Here is a 17,565-nt window from a genome sequence, read left to right as displayed (position 1 = left end):
TCTCAGGAGTAAGAACACTGCTCTTTTAAGCCAGTGGTCATGAACACAAACCCTACTTGTACACTCCTTCATAGCATCCAATCAAGGCCATAAGCCAATATCATTAGCCAGTTCTTGGAAAGTTCATAAATGTCTTTTCTATGGTGAGTGAAAATCCACAAGACAACAAATTCTAGACACTTGGAATCCAATCCTGAATAGAGCAAAATAAATAATTACCGCATTTTTCCTTGGCATTCTATGAATTAGAAAAATAGATACTGCACATCCCCTTTTCAATGTATTTTGGAAACTGCCACATTTGAAGTAATGATTTTCTTTCAATGCAGCTCTCAATCAATCAATACAAAATTCAGGCATTAATTGTAGAGCATGTGAAGATGTTATTTGTGTCAAGCATTTTCTCAAATATTTGGAAAATCCTAAACTATAGGTAATTCCGTGTTAATGTTATTTTTACAATATCTTTTTGATTTATCCAACCTTAAGCATCTTTGAAAAATAATTGAAAAAGCAATTTATTACTAATATTTGAATCAATAGTTTCAACAGCAGCATGGACATTGCTCCTTTGAAAAAGTAGTTTTGGTTAATTAGTTTTATCCAATTTTTATGAAACTTAGTATTTTATGTGTCAGGATGGCCGAGCGGCCTAAGGAGCTGCGTTCAGGTCGCAGTCTCCTCTGGAGGCGTGGGTTCAAATCCCACTTCTGACAGTGTTCTTCCTTTTCTTCTTTGTTCTACAATGTCTCTTCCTTGTTGCTTGTGAAGAGAAATACTTAAGATATTCACTGCAAATCTGTTTCACAAACCACTTTGAAGAATAATCAACCTTCCATTATTTCTGCTTTATATCAATCAAAGAAAATGTTGCAATCTTCCCTAAAAATATGGACTTAAATACTACTTCAGACATCAATATTATATGTATTTTTTTCTTTGGTCAACATTTTTTCATATACTGAGTTTGCAAAATAAAATATCCCCCAACTTCTGAATCAGGGCTCCATATCTCAGGAGTAAGAACACTGCTCTTTTAAGCCAGTGGTGTTGAACACAAACCCTACTTGTACACTCCTTCATAGCATCCAATCAAGGCCATAAGCCAATATCATTAGCCAGTTCTTGGAAAGTTCATAAATGTCTTTTCTATGGTGAGTGAAAATCCACAAGACAACAAATTCTAGACACTTGGAATCCAATCCTGAATAGAGCAAAAAAAATAATTACCGCTTTTTTCCTTGGCATTCTATGAATTAGAAAAATAGATACTGCACATCCCCTTTTCAATGTATTTTGGAAACTGCCACATTTGGAGTAATGATTTTCTTTCAATGCAGCTCTCAATCAATCAATACAAAATTCAGGCATTAATTGTAGAGCATGTGAAGATGTTATTTGTGTCAAGCATTTTCTCAAATATTTGGAAAATCCTAAACTATAGGTAATTCCGTGTTAATGTTATTTTTACAATATCTTTTTGATTTATCCAACCTTAAGCATCTTTGAAAAATAATTGAAAAAGCAATTTATTACTAATATTTGAATCAATAGTTTCAACAGCAGCATGGACATTGCTCCTTTGAAAAAGTAGTTTTGGTTAATTAGTTTTATCCAATTTTTATGAAACTTAGTATTTTATGTGTCAGGATGGCCGAGCGGCCTAAGGAGCTGCGTTCAGGTCGCACTCTCCTCTGGAGGCGTGGGTTCAAATCCCACTTCTGACAGTGTTCTTCCTTTTCTTCTTTGTTCTACAATGTCTCTTCCTTGTTGCTTGTGAAGAGAAATACTTAAGATATTCACTGCAAATCTGTTTCACAAACCACTTTGAAGAATAATCAACCTTCCATTATTTCTGCTTTATATCAATCAAAGAAAATGTTGCAATCTTCCCTAAAAATATGGACTTAAATACTACTTCAGACATCAATATTATATGTATTTTTTTCTTTGGTCAACATTTTTTCATATACTGAGTTTGCAAAATAAAATATCCCCCAACTTCTGAATCAGGGCTCCATATCTCAGGAGTAAGAACACTGCTCTTTTAAGCCAGTGGTGTTGAACACAAACACTACTTGTACACTCCTTCATAGCATCCAATCAAGGCCATAAGCCAATATCATTAGCCAGTTCTTGGAAAGTTCATAAATGTCTTTTCTATGGTGAGTGAAAATCCACAAGACAACAAATTCTAGACACTTGGAATCCAATCCTGAATAGAGCAAAAAAAAATAATTACCGCATTTTTCCTTGGCATTCTATGAATTAGAAAAATAGATACTGCACATCCCCTTTTCAATGTATTTTGGAAACTGCCACATTTGGAGTAATGATTTTCTTTCAATGCAGCTCTCAATCAATCAATCCAAAATTCAGGCATTAATTGTAGAGCATGTGAAGATGTTATTTGTGTCAAGCATTTTCTCAAATATTTGGAAAATCCTAAACTATAGGTAATTCCGTGTTAATGTTATTTTTACAATATCTTTTTGATTTATCCAACCTTAAGCATCTTTGAAAAATAATTGAAAAAGCAATTTATTACTAATATTTGAATCAATAGTTTCAACAGCAGCATGGACATTGCACCTTTGAAAAAGTAGTTTTGGTTAATTAGTTTTATCCAATTTTTATGAAACTTAGTGTTTTATGTGTCCTGATGGCCGAGCAGTCTAAGGCGCTGCGTTCAGGTCGCAGTCTCCTCTGGAGGCGTGGGTTCAAATCCCCCTTCTGACAGTGTTCTTCCTTTTCTTCTTTGTTCTACAATGTCTCTTCCTTGTTGCTTGTGAAGAGAAATACTTAAGATATTCACTGCAAATCTGTTTCACAAACCACTTTGAAGAATAATCAACCTTCCATTATTTCTGCTTTATATCAATCAAAGAAAATGTTGCAATCTTTATTAAAAATATGGACTTAAATACTACTTCAGACATCAATATTATATGTAATTTTTTCTTTGGTCAACATTTTTTCATATACTGAGTTTGCAAAATAAAATATCCCCCAACTTCTGAATCAGGGCTCCATATCTCAGGAGTAAGAACACTGCTCTTTTAAGCCAGTGGTGTTGAACACAAACCCTACTTGTACACTCCTTCATAGCATCCAATCAAGGCCATAAGCCAATATCATTAGCCAGTTCTTGGAAAGTTCATAAATGTCTTTTCTATGGTGAGTGAAAATCCACAAGACAACAAATTCTAGACACTTGGAATCCAATCCTGAATAGAGCAAAAAAAATAATTACCGCATTTTTCCTTGGCATTCTATGAATTAGAAAAATAGATACTGCACATCCCCTTTTCAATGTATTTTGGAAACTGCCACATTTGGAGTAATGATTTTCTTTCAATGCAGCTCTCAATCAATCAATACAAAATTCAGGCATTAATTGTAGAGCATGTGAAGATGTTATTTGTGTCAAGCATTTTCTCAAATATTTGGAAAATCCTAAACTATAGGTAATTCCGTGTTAATGTTATTTTTGCAATATCTTTTTGATTTATCCAACCTTAAGCATCTTTGAAAAATAATTGAAAAAGCAATATATTACTAATATTTGAATCAATAGTTTCAACAGCAGCATGGACATTGCTCCTTTGAAAAAATAGTTTTGGTTAATTAGTTTTATCCAATTTTTATGAAAGTTAGTGTTTTATGTGTCAGGATGGCCGAGCGGTCTAAGGCGCTGCGTTCAGGTCGCAGTCTCCTCTGGAGGCGTGGGTTCAAATCCCACTTCTGACAGTGTTCTTCCTTTTCTTCTTTGTTCTACAATGTCTCTTCCTTGTTGCTTGTGAAGAGAAATACTTAAGATATTCACTGCAAATCTGTTTCACAAACCACTTTGAAGAATAATCAACCTTCCATTATTTCTGCTTTATGTCAATCAAAGAAAATGTTGCAATCTTCCCTAAAAATATGGACTTAAATACTACTTCAGACATCAATATTATATGTATTTTTTTCTTTGGTCAACATTTTTTCATATACTGAGTTTGCAAAATAAAATATCCCCCAACTTCTGAATCAGGGCTCCATATCTCAGGAGTAAGAACACTGCTCTTTTAAGCCAGTGGTCATGAACACAAACCCTACTTGTACACTCCTTCATAGCATCCAATCAAGGCCATAAGCCAATATCATTAGCCAGTTCTTGGAAAGTTCATAAATGTCTTTTCTATGGTGAGTGAAAATCCACAAGACAACAAATTCTAGACACTTGGAATCCAATCCTGAATAGAGCAAAAAAAATAATTACCGCATTTTTCCTTGGCATTCTATGAATTAGAAAAATAGATACTGCACATCCCCTTTTCAATGTATTTTGGAAACTGCCACATTTGGAGTAATGATTTTCTTTCAATGCAGCTCTCAATCAATCAATACAAAATTCAGGCATTAATTGTAGAGCATGTGAAGATGTTATTTGTGTCAAGCATTTTCTCAAATATTTGGAAAATCCTAAACTATAGGTAATTCCGTGTTAATGTTATTTTTACAATATCTTTTTGATTTATCCAACCTTAAGCATCTTTGAAAAATAATTGAAAAAGCAATTTATTACTAATATTTGAATCAATAGTTTCAACAGCAGCATGGACATTGCACCTTTGAAAAAGTAGTTTTGGTTAATTAGTTTTATCCAATTTTTATGAAAGTTAGTGTTTTATGTGTCAGGATGGCCGAGCGGTCTAAGGCGCTGCGTTCAGGTCGCCGTCTCCTCTGGAGGCGTGGGTTCAAATCCCACTTCTGACAGTGTTCTTCCTTTTCTTCTTTGTTCTACAATGTCTCTTCCTTGTTGCTTGTGAAGAGAAATACTTAAGATATTCACTGCAAATCTGTTTCACAAACCACTTTGAAGAATAATCAACCTTCCATTATTTCTGCTTTATATCAATCAAAGAAAATGTTGCAATCTTCCCTAAAAATATGGACTTAAATACTACTTCAGAAGTCAATATTATATGTATTTTTTTCTTTGGTCAACATTTTTTCATATACTGAGTTTGCAAAATAAAATATCCCCCAACTTCTGAATCAGGGCTCCATATCTCAGGAGTAAGAACACTGCTCTTTTAAGCCAGTGGTGTTGAACACAAACCCTACTTGTACACTCCTTCATAGCATCCAATCAAGGCCATAAGCCAATATCATTAGCCAGTTCTTGGAAAGTTCATAAATGTCTTTTCTATGGTGAGTGAAAATCCACAAGACAACAAATTCTAGACACTTGGAATCCAATCCTGAATAGAGCAAAAAAAATAATTACCGCATTTTTCCTTGGCATTCTATGAATTAGAAAAATAGATACTGCACATCCCCTTTTCAATGTATTTTGGAAACTGCCACATTTGGAGTAATGATTTTCTTTCAATGCAGCTCTCAATCAATCAATCCAAAATTCAGGCATTAATTGTAGAGCATGTGAAGATGTTATTTGTGTCAAGCATTTTCTCAAATATTTGGAAAATCCTAAACTATAGGTAATTCCGTGTTAATGTTATTTTTACAATATCTTTTTGATTTATCCAACCTTAAGCATCTTTGAAAAATAATTGAAAAAGCAATATATTACTAATATTTGAATCAATAGTTTCAACAGCAGCATGGACATTGCACCTTTGAAAAAGTAGTTTTGGTTAATTAGTTTTATCCAATTTTTATGAAACTTAGGGTTTTATGTGTCAGGATGGCCGAGCGGTCTAAGGCGCTGCGTTCAGGTCGCAGTCTCCTCTGGAGGCGTGGGTTCAAATCCCACTTCTGACAGTGTTCTTCCTTTTCTTCTTTGTTCTACAATGTCTCTTCCTTGTTGCTTGTGTAGAGAAATACTTAAGATATTCACTGCAAATCTGTTTCACAAACTACTTTGAAGAATAATCAACCTTCCATTATTTCTGCTTTATATCAATCAAAGAAAATGTTGCAATCTTCCCTAAAAATATGGACTTAAATACTACTTCAGACATCAATATTATATGTATTTTTATCTTTGGTCAACATTTTTTCATATACTGAGTTTGCAAAATAAAATATCCCCCAACTTCTGAATCAGGGCTCCATATCTCAGGAGTAAGAACACTGCTCTTTTAAGCCAGTGGTCATGAACACAAACCCTACTTGTACACTCCTTCATAGCATCCAATCAAGGCCATAAGCCAATATCATTAGCCAGTTCTTGGAAAGTTCATAAATGTCTTTTCTATGGTGAGTGAAAATCCACAAGACAACAAATTCTAGACACTTGGAATCCAATCCTGAATAGAGCAAAAAAAATAATTACCGCATTTTTCCTTGGCATTCTATGAATTAGAAAAATAGATACTGCACATCCCCTTTTCAATGTATTTTGGAAACTGCCACATTTGGAGTAATGATTTTCTTTCAATGCAGCTCTCAATCAATCAATACAAAATTCAGGCATTAATTGTAGAGCATGTGAAGATGTTATTTGTGTCAAGCATTTTCTCAAATATTTGGAAAATCCTAAACTATAGGTAATTCCGTGTTAATGTTATTTTTACAATATCTTTTTGATTTATCCAACCTTAAGCATCTTTGAAAAATAATTGAAAAAGCAATTTATTACTAATATTTGAATCAATAGTTTCAACAGCAGCATGGACATTGCACCTTTGAAAAAGTAGTTTTGGTTAATTAGTTTTATCCAATTTTTATGAAACGTAGCTTTTTATGTGTCAGGATGGCCGAGCGGTCTAAGGCGCTGCGTTCAGGTCGCAGTCTCCTCTGGAGGCATGGGTTCAATTCCCACTTCTGAAAGTGTTCTTCCTTTTCTTCTTTGTTCTACAATGTCTCTTCCTTGTTGCTTGTGAAGAGAAATACTTAAGATATTCACTGCAAATCTGTTTCACAAACCACTTTGAAGAATAATCAACCTTCCATTATTTCTGCTTTATATCAATCAAAGAAAATGTTGCAATCTTCCCTAAAAATATGGACTTAAATACTACTTCAGACATCAATATTATATGTATTTTTTTCTTTGGTCAACATTTTTTCATATACTGAGTTTGCAAAATAAAATATCCCCCAACTTCTGAATCAGGGCTCCATATCTCAGGAGTAAGAACACTGCTCTTTTAAGCCAGTGGTCATGAACACAAACCCTACTTGTACACTACTTCATAGCATCCAATCAAGGCCATAAGCCAATATCATTAGCCAGTTCTTGGAAAGTTCATAAATGTCTTTTCTATGGTGAGTGAAAATCCACAAGACAACAAATTCTAGACACTTGGAATCCAATCCTGAATAGAGCAAAAAAAATAATTACCGCATTTTTCCTTGGCATTCTATGAATTAGAAAAATAGATACTGCACATCCCCTTTTCAATGTATTTTGGAAACTGCCACATTTGGAGTAATGATTTTCTTTCAATGCAGCTCTCAATCAATCAATACAAAATTCAGGCATTAATTGTAGAGCATGTGAAGATGTTATTTGTGTCAAGCATTTTCTCAAATATTTGGAAAATCCTAAACTATAGGTAATTCCGTGTTAATGTTATTTTTACAATATCTTTTTGATTTATCCAACCTTAAGCATCTTTGAAAAATATTTGAAAAAGCAATTTATTACTAATATTTGAATCAATAGTTTCAACAGCAGCATGGACATTGCACCTTTGAAAAAGTAGTTTTGGTTAATTAGTTTTATCCAATTTTTATGAAACGTAGTTTTTTATGTGTCAGGATGGCAGAGCGGTCTAAGGCGCTGCGTTCAGGTCGCAGTCTCCTCTGGAGGTGAGGGTGCAAATCCCACTTCTGACAGTGTTCTTCCTTTTCTTCTTTGTTCTACAATGTCTCTTCCTTGTTGCTTGTGAAGAGAAATACTTAAGATATTCACTGCAAATCTGTTTCACAAACTACTTTGAAGAATAATCAACCTTCCATTATTTCTGCTTTATATCAATCAAAGAAAATGTTGCAATCTTTCCTAAAAATATGGACTTAAATACTACTTCAGACATCAATATTATATGTATTTTTTTCTTTGGTCAACATTTTTTCATATACTGAGTTTGCAAAATAAAATATCCCCCAACTTCTGAATCAGGGCTCCATATCTCAGGAGTAAGAACACTGCTCTTTTAAGCCAGTGGTCATGAACACAAACCCTACTTGTACACTCCTTCATAGCATCCAATCAAGGCCATAAGCCAATATCATTAGCCAGTTCTTGGAAAGTTCATAAATGTCTTTTCTATGGTGAGTGAAAATCCACAAGACAACAAATTCTAGACACTTGGAATCCAATCCTGAATAGAGCAAAAAAAATAATTACCGCATTTTTCCTTGGCATTCTATGAATTAGAAAAATAGATACTGCACAACCCCTTTTCAATGTATTTTGGAAACTGCCACATTTGGAGTAATGATTTTCTTTCAATGCAGCTCTCAATCAATCAATACAAAATTCAGGCATTAATTGTAGAGCATGTGAAGATGTTATTTGTATCAAGCATTTTCTCAAATATTTGGAAAATCCTAAACTATAGTTAATTCCGTGTTAATGTTATTTTTACAATATCTTTTTGATTTATCCAACTTTAAGCATCTTTGAAAAATAATTGAAAAAGCAATTTATTACTAATATTTGAATCAATAGTTTCAACAGCAGCATGGACATTGCACCTTTGAAAAAGTAATTTTGGTTAATTAGTTTTATCCAATTTTTATGAAAATTAGTTTTTTATGTGTCAGGATGGCCGAGCGGTCTAAGGCGCTGCGTTCAGGTCGCAGTCTCCTCTGGAGGCGTGGGTTCAAATCCCACTTCTGACAGTGTTCTTCCTTTTCTTCTTTGTTCTACAATGTCTCTTCCTTGTTGCTTGTGAAGAGAAATACTTAAGATATTCACTGCAAATCTGTTTCACAAACTACTTTGAAGAATAATCAACCTTCCATTATTTCTGCTTTATATCAATCAGAGAAAATGTTGCAATCTTTCCTAATAATATGGACTTAAATACTACTTCAGACATCAATATTATATATATTTTTTTCTTTGGTCAACATTTTTTCATATACTGAGTTTGCAAAATAAAATATCCCCCAACTTCTGAATCAGGGCTCCATATCTCAGGAGTAAGAACACTGCTCTTTTAAGCCAGTGGTCATGAACACAAACCCTACTTGTACACTCCTTCATAGCATCCAATCAAGGCCATAAGCCAATATCATTAGCCAGTTCTTGGAAAGTTCATAAATGTCTTTTCTATGGTGAGTGAAAATCCACAAGACAACAAATTCTAGACACTTGGAATCCAATCCTGAATAGAGCAAAAAAAATAATTACCGCATTTTTCCTTGGCATTCTATGAATTAGAAAAATAGATACTGCACATCCCCTTTTCAATGTATTTTGGAAACTGCCACATTTGAAGTAATGATTTTCTTTCAATGCAGCTCTCAATCAATCAATACAAAATTCAGGCATTAATTGTAGAGCATGTGAAGATGTTATTTGTGTCAAGCATTTTCTCAAATATTTGGAAAATCCTAAACTATAGGTAATTCCGTGTTAATGTTATTTTTACAATATCTTTTTGATTTATCCAACCTTAAGCATCTTTGAAAAATAATTGAAAAAGCAATTTATTACTAATATTTGAATCAATAGTTTCAACAGCAGCATGGACATTGCTCCTTTGAAAAAGTAGTTTTGGTTAATTAGTTTTATCCAATTTTTATGAAACTTAGTATTTTATGTGTCAGGATGGCCGAGCGGCCTAAGGCGCTGCGTTCAGGTCGCAGTCTCCTCTGGAGGCGTGGGTTCAAATCCCACTTCTGACAGTGTTCTTCCTTTTCTTCTTTGTTCTACAATGTCTCTTCCTTGTTGCTTGTGAAGAGAAATACTTAAGATATTCACTGCAAATCTGTTTCACAAACCACTTTGAAGAATAATCAACCTTCCATTATTTCTGCTTTATATCAATCAAAGAAAATGTTGCAATCTTCCCTAAAAATATGGACTTAAATACTACTTCAGACATCAATATTATATGTATTTTTTTCTTTGGTCAACATTTTTTCATATACTGAGTTTGCAAAATAAAATATCCCCCAACTTCTGAATCAGGGCTCCATATCTCAGGAGTAAGAACACTGCTCTTTTAAGCCAGTGGTGTTGAACACAAACCCTACTTGTACACTCCTTCATAGCATCCAATCAAGGCCATAAGCCAATATCATTAGCCAGTTCTTGGAAAGTTCATAAATGTCTTTTCTATGGTGAGTGAAAATCCACAAGACAACAAATTCTAGACACTTGGAATCCAATCCTGAATAGAGCAAAAAAAATAATTACCGCATTTTTCCTTGGCATTCTATGAATTAGAAAAATAGATACTGCACAACCCCTTTTCAATGTATTTTGGAAACTGCCACATTTGGAGTAATGATTTTCTTTCAATGCAGCTCTCAATCAATCAATACAAAATTCAGGCATTAATTGTAGAGCATGTGAAGATGTTATTTGTATCAAGCATTTTCTCAAATATTTGGAAAATCCTAAACTATAGTTAATTCCGTGTTAATGTTATTTTTACAATATCTTTTTGATTTATCCAACTTTAAGCATCTTTGAAAAATAATTGAAAAAGCAATTTATTACTAATATTTGAATCAATAGTTTCAACAGCAGCATGGACATTGCACCTTTGAAAAAGTAATTTTGGTTAATTAGTTTTATCCAATTTTTATGAAAATTAGTTTTTTATGTGTCAGGATGGCCGAGCGGCCTAAGGCGCTGCGTTCAGGTCGCAGTCTCCTCTGGAGGCGTGGGTTCAAATCCCACTTCTGACAGTGTTCTTCCTTTTCTTCTTTGTTCTACAATGTCTCTTCCTTGTTGCTTGTGAAGAGAAATACTTAAGATATTCACTGCAAATCTGTTTCACAAACCACTTTGAAGAATAATCAACCTTCCATTATTTCTGCTTTATATCAATCAAAGAAAATGTTGCAATCTTCCCTAAAAATATGGACTTAAATACTACTTCAGACATCAATATTATATGTATTTTTTTCTTTGGTCAACATTTTTTCATATACTGAGTTTGCAAAATAAAATATCCCCCAACTTCTGAATCAGGGCTCCATATCTCAGGAGTAAGAACACTGCTCTTTTAAGCCAGTGGTGTTGAACACAAACCCTACTTGTACACTCCTTCATAGCATCCAATCAAGGCCATAAGCCAATATCATTAGCCAGTTCTTGGAAAGTTCATAAATGTCTTTTCTATGGTGAGTGAAAATCCACAAGACAACAAATTCTAGACACTTGGAATCCAATCCTGAATAGAGCAAAAAAAATAATTACCGCATTTTTCCTTGGCATTCTATGAATTAGAAAAATAGATACTGCACAACCCCTTTTCAATGTATTTTGGAAACTGCCACATTTGGAGTAATGATTTTCTTTCAATGCAGCTCTCAATCAATCAATACAAAATTCAGGCATTAATTGTAGAGCATGTGAAGATGTTATTTGTATCAAGCATTTTCTCAAATATTTGGAAAATCCTAAACTATAGTTAATTCCGTGTTAATGTTATTTTTACAATATCTTTTTGATTTATCCAACTTTAAGCATCTTTGAAAAATAATTGAAAAAGCAATTTATTACTAATATTTGAATCAATAGTTTCAACAGCAGCATGGACATTGCACCTTTGAAAAAGTAATTTTGGTTAATTAGTTTTATCCAATTTTTATGAAAATTAGTTTTTTATGTGTCAGGATGGCCGAGCGGTCTAAGGCGCTGCGTTCAGGTCGCAGTCTCCTCTGGAGGCGTGGGTTCAAATCCCACTTCTGACAGTGTTCTTCCTTTTCTTCTTTGTTCTACAATGTCTCTTCCTTGTTGCTTGTGAAGAGAAATACTTAGGATATTCACTGCAAATCTGTTTCACAAACTACTTTGAAGAATAATCAACCTTCCATTATTTCTGCTTTATATCAATCAAAGAAAATGTTGCAATCTTTCCTAATAATATGGACTTAAATACTACTTCAGACATCAATATTATATATATTTTTTTCTTTGGTCAACATTTTTTCATATACTGAGTTTGCAAAATAAAATATCCCCCAACTTCTGAATCAGGGCTCCATATCTCAGGAGTAAGAACACTGCTCTTTTAAGCCAGTGGTCATGAACACAAACCCTACTTGTACACTCCTTCATAGCATCCAATCAAGGCCATAAGCCAATATCATTAGCCAGTTCTTGGAAAGTTCATAAATGTCTTTTCTATGGTGAGTGAAAATCCACAAGACAACAAATTCTAGACACTTGGAATCCAATCCTGAATAGAGCAAAAAAAATAATTACCGCATTTTTCCTTGGCATTCTATGAATTAGAAAAATAGATACTGCACAACCCCTTTTCAATGTATTTTGGAAACTGCCACATTTGGAGTAATGATTTTCTTTCAATGCAGCTCTCAATCAATCAATACAAAATTCAGGCATTAATTGTAGAGCATGTGAAGATGTTATTTGTATCAAGCATTTTCTCAAATATTTGGAAAATCCTAAACTATAGTTAATTCCGTGTTAATGTTATTTTTACAATATCTTTTTGATTTATCCAACTTTAAGCAACTTTGAAAAATAATTGAAAAAGCAATTTATTACTAATATTTGAATCAATAGTTTCAACAGCAGCATGGACATTGCACCTTTGAAAAAGTAATTTTGGTTAATTAGTTTTATCCAATTTTTATGAAACGTAGTGTTTTATGTGCCAGGATGGCCGAGCGGTCTAAGGCGCTGCGTTCAGGTCGCAGTCTCCTCTGGAGGCGTGGGTTCAAATCCCACTTCTGACAGTGTTCTTCCTTTTCTTCTTTGTTCTACAATGTCTCTTCCTTGTTGCTTGTGAAGAGAAATACTTAAGATATTCACTGCAAATCTGTTTCACAAACCACTTTGAAGAATAATCAACCTTCCATTATTTCTGCTTTATATCAATCAAAGAAAATGTTGCAATCTTCCCTAAAAATATGGACTTAAATACTACTTCAGACATCAATATTATATGTATTTTTTTCTTTGGTCAACATTTTTTCATATACTGAGTTTGCAAAATAAAATATCCCCCAACTTCTGAATCAGGGCTCCATATCTCAGGAGTAAGAACACTGCTCTTTTAAGCCAGTGGTCATGAACACAAACCCTACTTGTACACTCCTTCATAGCATCCAATCAAGGCCATAAGCCAATATCATTAGCCAGTTCTTGGAAAGTTCATAAATGTCTTTTCTATGGTGAGTGAAAATCCACAAGACAACAAATTCTAGACACTTGGAATCCAATCCTGAATAGAGCAAAAAAAATAATTACCGCATTTTTCCTTGGCATTCTATGAATTAGAAAAATAGATACTGCACATCCCCTTTTCAATGTATTTTGGAAACTGCCACATTTGGAGTAATGATTTTCTTTCAATGCAGCTCTCAATCAATCAATACAAAATTCAGGCATTAATTGTAGAGCATGTGAAGATGTTATTTGTGTCAAGCATTTTCTCAAATATTTGGAAAATCCTAAACTATAGGTAATTCCGTGTTAATGTTATTTTTACAATGTCTTTTTGATTTATCCAACTTTAAGCATCTTTGAAAAATAATTGAAAAAGCAATTTAATACTAATATTTGAATCAATAGTTTCAACAGCAGCATGGACATTGCACCTTTGAAAAAGTAGTTTTGGTTAATTAGTTTTATCCAATTTTTATGAAACGTAGCTTTTTATGTGTCAGGATGGCCGAGCGGTCTAAGGCGCTGCGTTCAGGTCGCAGTCTCCTCTGGAGGCATGGGTTCAATTCCCACTTCTGAAAGTGTTCTTCCTTTTCTTCTTTGTTCTACAATGTCTCTTCCTTGTTGCTTGTGAAGAGAAATACTTAAGATATTCACTGCAAATCTGTTTCACAAACCACTTTGAAGAATAATCAACCTTCCATTTTTTCTGCTTTATATCAATCAAAGAAAATGTTGCAATCTTCCCTAAAAATATGGACTTAAATACTACTTCAGACATCAATATTATATGTATTTTTTTCTTTGGTCAACATTTTTTCATATACTGAGTTTGCAAAATAAAATATCCCCCAACTTCTGAATCAGGGCTCCATATCTCAGGAGTAAGAACACTGCTCTTTTAAGCCAGTGGTGTTGAACACAAACCCTACTTGTACACTCCTTCATAGCATCCAATCAAGGCCATAAGCCAATATCATTAGCCAGTTCTTGGAAAGTTCATAAATGTCTTTTCTATGGTGAGTGAAAATCCACAAGACAACAAATTCTAGACACTTGGAATCCAATCCTGAATAGAGCAAAAAAAATAATTACCGCATTTTTCCTTGGCATTCTATGAATTAGAAAAATAGATACTGCACATCCCCTTTTCAATGTATTTTGGAAACTGCCACATTTGGAGTAATGATTTTCTTTCAATGCAGCTCTCAATCAATCAATACAAAATTCAGGCATTAATTGTAGAGCATGTGAAGATGTTATTTGTGTCAAGCATTTTCTCAAATATTTGGAAAATCCTAAACTATAGGTAATTCCGTGTTAATGTTATTTTTACAATATCTTTTTGATTTATCCAACCTTAAGAATCTTTGAAAAATAATTGAAAAAGCAATTTATTACTAATATTTGAATCAATAGTTTCAACAGCAGCATGGACATTGCACCTTTGAAAAAGTAGTTTTGGTTAATTAGTTTTATCCAATTTTTATGAAACGTAGCTTTTTATGTGTCAGGATGGCCGAGCGGTCTAAGGCGCTGCGTTCAGGTCGCAGTCTCCTCTGGAGGCGTGGGTTCAAATCCCACTTCTGACAGTGTTCTTCCTTTTCTTCTTTGTTCTACAATGTCTCTTCCTTGTTGCTTGTGAAGAGAAATACTTAAGATATTCACTGCAAATCTGTTTCACAAACCACTTTGAAGAATAATCAACCTTCCATTATTTCTGCTTTATATCAATCAAAGAAAATGTTGCAATCTTCCCTAAAAATATGGACTTAAATACTACTTCAGACATCAATATTATATGTATTTTTTTCTTTGGTCAACATTTTTTCATATACTGAGTTTGCAAAATAAAATATCCCCCAACTTCTGAATCAGGGCTCCATATCTCAGGAGTAAGAACACTGCTCTTTTAAGCCAGTGGTCATGAACACAAACCCTACTTGTACACTACTTCATAGCATCCAATCAAGGCCATAAGCCAATATCATTAGCCAGTTCTTGGAAAGTTCATAAATGTCTTTTCTATGGTGAGTGAAAATCCACAAGACAACAAATTCTAGACACTTGGAATCCAATCCTGAATAGAGCAAAAAAAATAATTACCGCATTTTTCCTTGGCATTCTATGAATTAGAAAAATAGATACTGCACATCCCCTTTTCAATGTATTTTGGAAACTGCCACATTTGGAGTAATGATTTTCTTTCAATGCAGCTCTCAATCAATCAATACAAAATTCAGGCATTAATTGTAGAGCATGTGAAGATGTTATTTGTGTCAAGCATTTTCTCAAATATTTGGAAAATCCTAAACTATAGGTAATTCCGTGTTAATGTTATTTTTACAATATCTTTTTGATTTATCCAACCTTAAGCATCTTTGAAAAATATTTGAAAAAGCAATTTATTACTAATATTTGAATCAATAGTTTCAACAGCAGCATGGACATTGCACCTTTGAAAAAGTAGTTTTGGTTAATTAGTTTTATCCAATTTTTATGAAACGTAGTTTTTTATGTGTCAGGATGGCAGAGCGGTCTAAGGCGCTGCGTTCAGGTCGCAGTCTCCTCTGGAGGTGAGGGTGCAAATCCCACTTCTGACAGTGTTCTTCCTTTTCTTCTTTGTTCTACAATGTCTCTTCCTTGTTGCTTGTGAAGAGAAATACTTAAGATATTCACTGCAAATCTGTTTCACAAACTACTTTGAAGAATAATCAACCTTCCATTATTTCTGCTTTATATCAATCAAAGAAAATGTTGCAATCTTTCCTAAAAATATGGACTTAAATACTACTTCAGACATCAATATTATATGTATTTTTTTCTTTGGTCAACATTTTTTCATATACTGAGTTTGCAAAATAAAATATCCCCCAACTTCTGAATCAGGGCTCCATATCTCAGGAGTAAGAACACTGCTCTTTTAAGCCAGTGGTCATGAACACAAACCCTACTTGTACACTCCTTCATAGCATCCAATCAAGGCCATAAGCCAATATCATTAGCCAGTTCTTGGAAAGTTCATAAATGTCTTTTCTATGGTGAGTGAAAATCCACAAGACAACAAATTCTAGACACTTGGAATCCAATCCTGAATAGAGCAAAAAAAATAATTACCGCATTTTTCCTTGGCATTCTATGAATTAGAAAAATAGATACTGCACAACCCCTTTTCAATGTATTTTGGAAACTGCCACATTTGGAGTAATGATTTTCTTTCAATGCAGCTCTCAATCAATCAATACAAAATTCAGGCATTAATTGTAGAGCATGTGAAGATGTTATTTGTATCAAGCATTTTCTCAAATATTTGGAAAATCCTAAACTATAGTTAATTCCGTGTTAATGTTATTTTTACAATATCTTTTTGATTTATCCAACTTTAAGCATCTTTGAAAAATAATTGAAAAAGCAATTTATTACTAATATTTGAATCAATAGTTTCAACAGCAGCATGGACATTGCACCTTTGAAAAAGTAATTTTGGTTAATTAGTTTTATCCAATTTTTATGAAAATTAGTTTTTTATGTGTCAGGATGGCCGAGCGGTCTAAGGCGCTGCGTTCAGGTCGCAGTCTCCTCTGGAGGCGTGGGTTCAAATCCCACTTCTGACAGTGTTCTTCCTTTTCTTCTTTGTTCTACAATGTCTCTTCCTTGTTGCTTGTGAAGAGAAATACTTAAGATATTCACTGCAAATCTGTTTCACAAACTACTTTGAAGAATAATCAACCTTCCATTATTTCTGCTTTATATCAATCAGAGAAAATGTTGCAATCTTTCCTAATAATATGGACTTAAATACTACTTCAGACATCAATATTATATATATTTTTTTCTTTGGTCAACATTTTTTCATATACTGAGTTTGCAAAATAAAATATCCCCCAACTTCTGAATCAGGGCTCCATATCTCAGGAGTAAGAACACTGCTCTTTTAAGCCAGTGGTCATGAACACAAACCCTACTTGTACACTCCTTCATAGCATCCAATCAAGGCCATAAGCCAATATCATTAGCCAGTTCTTGGAAAGTTCATAAATGTCTTTTCTATGGTGAGTGAAAATCCACAAGACAACAAATTCTAGACACTTGGAATCCAATCCTGAATAGAGCAAAAAAAATAATTACCGCATTTTTCCTTGGCATTCTATGAATTAGAAAAATAGATACTGCACAACCCCTTTTCAATGTATTTTGGAAACTGCCACATTTGGAGTAATGATTTTCTTTCAATGCAGCTCTCAATCAATCAATACAAAATTCAGGCATTAATTGTAGAGCATGTG

At 33.6% G+C, this 17,565-nt stretch overlaps 10 non-coding genes across 10 annotated transcripts; all 10 read left to right on the top strand.

Moving 5' to 3' along the window:
- The first annotated feature begins 3,667 nt into the window (after window positions 1-3,667).
- On the top strand, window positions 3,668-3,750 carry TRNAL-CAG (transfer RNA leucine (anticodon CAG)). The gene has a single exon. It is a non-coding gene; the product is annotated as a tRNA-Leu (tRNA).
- Window positions 3,751-4,678: 928 nt separating this feature from the next.
- TRNAL-CAG (transfer RNA leucine (anticodon CAG)) lies at window positions 4,679-4,761 on the top strand. Its single transcript has one exon. It is a non-coding gene; the product is annotated as a tRNA-Leu (tRNA).
- A 928-nt stretch (window positions 4,762-5,689) lies between these two features.
- TRNAL-CAG (transfer RNA leucine (anticodon CAG)) lies at window positions 5,690-5,772 on the top strand. Its single transcript has one exon. It is a non-coding gene; the product is annotated as a tRNA-Leu (tRNA).
- Window positions 5,773-8,722: 2,950 nt separating this feature from the next.
- Window positions 8,723-8,805, top strand: TRNAL-CAG (transfer RNA leucine (anticodon CAG)). The gene has a single exon. It is a non-coding gene; the product is annotated as a tRNA-Leu (tRNA).
- A 928-nt stretch (window positions 8,806-9,733) lies between these two features.
- On the top strand, window positions 9,734-9,816 carry TRNAL-CAG (transfer RNA leucine (anticodon CAG)). Its single transcript has one exon. It is a non-coding gene; the product is annotated as a tRNA-Leu (tRNA).
- Window positions 9,817-10,744: 928 nt separating this feature from the next.
- On the top strand, window positions 10,745-10,827 carry TRNAL-CAG (transfer RNA leucine (anticodon CAG)). Its single transcript has one exon. It is a non-coding gene; the product is annotated as a tRNA-Leu (tRNA).
- A 928-nt stretch (window positions 10,828-11,755) lies between these two features.
- TRNAL-CAG (transfer RNA leucine (anticodon CAG)) lies at window positions 11,756-11,838 on the top strand. Its single transcript has one exon. It is a non-coding gene; the product is annotated as a tRNA-Leu (tRNA).
- Window positions 11,839-12,766: 928 nt separating this feature from the next.
- TRNAL-CAG (transfer RNA leucine (anticodon CAG)) lies at window positions 12,767-12,849 on the top strand. The gene has a single exon. It is a non-coding gene; the product is annotated as a tRNA-Leu (tRNA).
- A 1,939-nt stretch (window positions 12,850-14,788) lies between these two features.
- Window positions 14,789-14,871, top strand: TRNAL-CAG (transfer RNA leucine (anticodon CAG)). The gene has a single exon. It is a non-coding gene; the product is annotated as a tRNA-Leu (tRNA).
- A 1,939-nt stretch (window positions 14,872-16,810) lies between these two features.
- Window positions 16,811-16,893, top strand: TRNAL-CAG (transfer RNA leucine (anticodon CAG)). The gene has a single exon. It is a non-coding gene; the product is annotated as a tRNA-Leu (tRNA).
- Window positions 16,894-17,565: the final 672 nt, after the last annotated feature.

Source organism: Taudactylus pleione, unplaced genomic scaffold, assembly GCF_031769625.1.
Source record: "Taudactylus pleione unplaced genomic scaffold, aTauple2 ptg000190l, whole genome shotgun sequence".
Lineage (NCBI taxonomy): Eukaryota > Metazoa > Chordata > Amphibia > Anura > Myobatrachidae > Taudactylus > Taudactylus pleione.
This window is presented reverse-complemented; position numbering and strand designations above follow the sequence as displayed.